Source organism: Gorilla gorilla, chromosome 13 (assembly GCF_029281585.2).
Source record: "Gorilla gorilla gorilla isolate KB3781 chromosome 13, NHGRI_mGorGor1-v2.1_pri, whole genome shotgun sequence".
In the NCBI taxonomy this organism is placed as follows: Eukaryota; Metazoa; Chordata; class Mammalia; order Primates; family Hominidae; genus Gorilla; species Gorilla gorilla.
Window position 1 is genome coordinate 58,736,121 of NC_073237.2, and position 5,105 is coordinate 58,741,225.

The 5,105-nt window shown below is 43.7% G+C and overlaps 1 protein-coding gene across 2 annotated transcripts in view; it reads left to right on the forward strand.

Annotated features, from left to right (window-relative positions):
- Nucleotides 1-1,122: 1,122 nt before the first annotated feature.
- Nucleotides 1,123-5,105, forward strand: part of ERMP1 (endoplasmic reticulum metallopeptidase 1) — an 82,076-nt gene continuing 78,093 nt past the window's right edge. For both annotated transcript variants that reach the window (XM_055350607.2, XM_019033587.4), the window contains exons 1-2: nucleotides 1,123-1,228; nucleotides 1,796-1,939. The gene's annotated coding sequence lies outside the window, so the exon portion shown is untranslated. The remainder of the gene's footprint in view (nucleotides 1,229-1,795; nucleotides 1,940-5,105) is intronic.

The following is a 5,105-nucleotide window of genomic DNA, read 5'->3' on the forward strand; positions in this document are numbered from 1 at the left end:
AGTAAAAAAAAAAAAACCCAGCAAGTATGCTTTTGAAAACTCAACACTGTACCTTGAGTAGAAAGAGTGTAGAATATATTTCCTTAAATCTTACTTTTTTTTCACTCAAATTCAGCACAGCTAAGGCCAATGATGACATCCTGGGATAATACTTTGAGTTATTAACTGATTTTTTTTCCCTCTCCAGTACTTTACTTTTTCTTAGCTTTTACACACACATACACACACACACACACACACACACACACACCCTAAGCCATTGTGGGTTCACTGACTCTCAGAAATGCAGAAACAATTTGACAGAGAGCATAGCTTCTTACTAGATCCCTGTCTCAGTCCATTTTGTGTGGCTATAACAGAATACCACAGACTGCGAAATTACAATGAACAGAAATGTATGGGCTCATAGTACTGGAGGCTGGAACTCCAATATCAAGATGCTGGCATCTGGTGAGGGCCTTCTTGCTACATCATCACATGACAGAAGGAGAGAGAGTGAGAGAGGGTGGAGGTGGGGCAGTGAAATGACCCTTTTATAGGGAACCAACCACCATAATAATCCATTATCGTGATTACTGGGAGACTGAGGCAGGAAGATCACTTGAGACCAGGAGTTTGAGACCAGCCTGGGCAACACAGGGAGACTCTGTCTCTACAATTTTTTTTTAATGAGGCCAGATATGGTTGCTTATGCCTGTAATCCCAGCACTTTGGGATGCTGAGGCAGGAGGATTGCTTGAGGCCAGGAGTTCGAGGCCAGCCTGGGCAACAGAGTGAGACCCCCCCATCTCTACAAAAAAAAAAAAAAATTGTGGACCGAAGTTGATAAAATTGTCCTTGCAACTTTCATGGCCACTAGAGAGAGAACATGTAGTGTGTCACATGTTACTGGTTACGTTATCAGCAGATGGCTCTGAGCTTCATTCATTTACTCACTTATCCATCCATATTTATATTAATGTACAGCTGGCCAGACACTGGAGACATAAAGATGAATGGAACAGAGCTCCTGCCCTCACTGCGCTTGCTGGCAGTAAACTTCATCCCTAAAATACTGACAGTGCATTTATCCCAGTTATAAATATAAATGCTTCCTTCCTTCTTTTTTTTTTTTTTTGGAGACAGGGTCTGGCTGCAGACAGTGGCACAATTACAGCTTACTGCAACCTCTACTTCCTGGGCTCAAGCAATCCTCCTGACTCAGCCTCCCAATTAGCTGGGACTACAGGTATGCACTACCACACCTGGCTAATTAAAACTTTTTTTTTTTTTGGTAGAGACAAGGTCTCACAATACTGCCCCGGCTGGTTTCGAACTGGGCTCAAGCAATCCTCCAGTCTTAGCCTCTCAAAGTGCTGAAATTATAGACATGAGCCACTGTGCCTGACCAATGCTTTCTTAATAAACTTAAGTTGAGCTTATTTAGCATGTAAGAATTCTTTATTAAGATATTAAAAATTCTGTTACTAAGAACTGTGTAATACAGGGGTGTGGTTTTTTCAAAGTATATCTAAGACTGTGTTTAAATTTAGTAAATCTAAATACTTAGTAATGATACACTTGAATGTAGCTATGTAGCCTGGCACAGTGCCTGAGGAATAGCAGTCACTCAGTAAATTATAGTACATCTCTGTAGTAAGCATCAACTATGTGCCAGGCCTTACTTGTAAGGGAATTAACATAATTCCTCATTAAGGTGAGAAACAACTTAAGGCTTTGAAATAGTTATGGGTAAGTTGGGATAGCAAATACCAAGCACATGTGCCTCTATTTTCCTTTTTCTCACCCATGACAGGCATTGTCAACTGATCACAGGTCTTTCTCATTCCCTGAACTTCGCCTCGGAACTTCTCTCCGTAAAAGATGTTGCCCACTTGCCATTTCTAGGCCAGGAGGAAGAGATTGGAACTCTGGAGAGTCTTTCTTGTTTTGTCTCAGGGTAAGGCTGCATGATTTTCAGATTAGTTATTAAATTCCTCAGAGCCTGTGTTTACTTATCTGAAACTATGGATCATAACTTTACCTAATTATCCTATATGGTTCTTGTAAGGTTTAAATGTTATGAGGGGTGGGGAAGTGCTTTGAGAGGTTAAAAGAACAAGTCACTCCCAAGAGAGTAGCAAGAGCTCCCATAATTCACAGAAATGAAAGTGTCTTTGCCAAGGAGGGTATTCCATTAAGTCCCGTTTAGAACAGAGAAGATCCCGTTTCAGAAGGACTTCCTGCTAAATAATTAGGAAAAGGAAAAGAAAAGAGGAAGCAAATGGAAAAGGAACACAGAGAGAGGACATGACTTGGAGTCAGAGGCATTAGAGTCAAGTCTAAATTCACCTCTTGCTAGCCATGATGTTTGGAATAGGTTACTAAGCTACCATGCATTACATGGAGCAAACAATAGTCACCTCTCAAGGTTCTTGGAAGTATGAAATGAGTTCATGTCTGCGAGAGGGACTAGAGCAGAGCCAGGCATATAGGGACTTGGTGAACTCCCAGCCTCAGTGAGGGGAAGGAACCACTGCTTGAAGCCTGCCTGGTCCCACACAGTATAGAGAATTAGGTTATGCTATGTTCCCATCCATCCATCATCCATCCATCCTTCCAGCTTCTATGGAGCATGACTACTTGACGTTGAACTGGGAGAGTGTGTGCATTGTTGTTGAACATTTCTCTGACCTCAGAACCACCATGAAGGAAAAGAGGGCCATGCATGATGTGATTTGAGCAGTACCCCAGGATCCCACTTGCCCCACAATTTTACCTTAAGCTTTTGAGTCTCTCTTTGGAGAACTTCTCTTTACCACTCTGACTCTTGTGCTCCGGAGGAGGAGGTGGGCCTCCCTGGGCAATTAAGGGCAGCTATAGGCTAGCAGAATGCATGCCACTGAGTGGAGGTATGCAGGACAACACTGTGTGCAGCACAGAGGCTGGGGAGGCATGATAGGAACCCCTGTCTTTGAGAAAGTTATTACAGTGAGCCAGGAGCTCTGGAATATTTTGTCTGGCTCTTGTTTGCATGCCCAAGTCTTGCTTGTCCTTGTAGGGTCTGTTCAACATGGTCTTACCCTCCTGTGAGCTCATGCAGTGCTTTAACCTGTCCCTCTCTTTGGAACTTCTCAGCACTGGGACTAGTAATATAATCATATTTTTGCAAATACTTGCCTTCATCTCTCATCATTTTTACTTCCCCAATCTGGGTTCCAGGCGCTGACTCAGAGCCCTTCAAACCATACTCTTTCTTGCCTCCAGAAAGCTCTTGCTGACTATTCTGTGGCCATGCTCACTGCCCTACTTGTTCCCCTGATGAGTGAATGCTCCTATGAGAGCGCTAACCCTCCTTCAATGAGGTCTTTCAACCACTTCCCTTTCTTCTGCTCTGGTCTGTAAGTTATGCCAGGACAAAGATTTGTCCTGGGACCTGCCATATCCTGGGCACCTAAAAAAGAGTCTGGAATATAGGAGGTGCTCAAATATGTGTCAATTGACTATCATCTCTTCTTTCTGGACTGTGAGCCCTTAGAGAATGGGGTCGACATCTTCTAATATTTTTAAGCCTCTACTAGACACCTCACAGAACATAGCTTATTGCTAGGTGCTTAGTAAATGCTTGATGAACAAAAGAATGAGTGAATGAATGTCTTACAAAATAGGCAGATCCCTAGGGATCCCAGTCAAGGCTACAGATAACGTGGGATGATATGCTGAATATTTTCTAGATCCCCTGCAGATCCACTGTCCACCCTCGCTTACCCTGTTTGGTACTCAGGAAGTTGACCTTTATAAGATGGTATTGACAGGTTATTTTGACCTCTGGTTGGGTTCAGTCAATGGGATGTACCAATAGATTATAAGTAGGGAGAAGAGTGAAGTCTAGGTATAGTAGATGCTCATCATTTGCAGATTCTATATTTGCAAATTTGTCTACTCACCAAAATCTATTTGTAATCCCCAAATCAATTTTCATGGCACTTTTGTGGTCATTGAGACACACGCAGAGTTGTAAAAATTTTGAGTTGCTGGGTGTGCACGTGCCCAGCCGAGGCAAACAAGGTGACACAGACTCTGCCTTCTTATTTCAGCTCTCATATTGAAAAAAATTTCGGCCATGCACAGTGGCTCATGCCTGTAATCCCAGCACTTTGGGAGGCCAAGGCAGGAGGATCCCTTGAGCTCAGGGGTTCGACACCAGCCTGGGCAACACAGCAAAACCCCATCTCTACAAAAAATACAAAAATCAGCCAGGCATGATTGCACAGGTCTGTAGTCCCGGCTACTTGGGAGTCTGAGGTGGGAGGATGGCTTGAGCCCAAGGAAATCAAGGCTGCAATGAGCTATAATTGTGCCACTGCACTCCAGCTTGGGTGACAGAGTAAGACCCTGTCTCCAAATGAAAAAAAAGAAAAAAAAGTCATGGTCCATTTAATGTCATGTTTTCCACATGGTTTTCATTGATGATTTCAATGTTTAAAATGGCCCCCAAGACTGGTCATAAAGTTACTGAAGTGTCCTTAAGCCCAAGAAGGCTGTAATGTGCCTTGCAAAGAAAATTCCATGTATAAGTTTTGTTCAGGCATGAGTTACAGTGCTGTTGGGTGTGAGTTCAAAATTAGTGAATCAACAATATATATTAAATAAAGTGTCCCCAAATCAGAAACACACATAAAACAAGGTTATGTATTGATTGGTGAAAATGTGACCAGAGACTCGCCAGACCTAACCCTGTATTTCTTTTAGGAGCAATGGTTCAGTATTTGCTAATTCAGTGTTTGCTGTGACTTTATGGAATGTGACTACTGGCACAGGGCTGAGTTAGTCCCCGCACAGGGCTAAGGGGAGGGGTTGTCTTAAAAGTCTCTCCTTCCCTGAGTAGGAGAGTAACCAGAGTACCAGAGCCAGCAGAGGGTGCCAGAGGTTGGGGCCAAGAAACAAAGTTCTTGGTGCTCCCTCTGGTCGTCTTGGCTGCGCCTTTGGCCACCCCACTCCTCCCAAAGGCAATGGCTTCCAAACTCCTGCACATGGTCATCCTCCGGCCGCTCCTCTCGGCCCAGAATTTTGGCCTCCAGCATCTCTCCAGTGGCCATTTCTTGCGGGAGAACACCAAGGCCAAC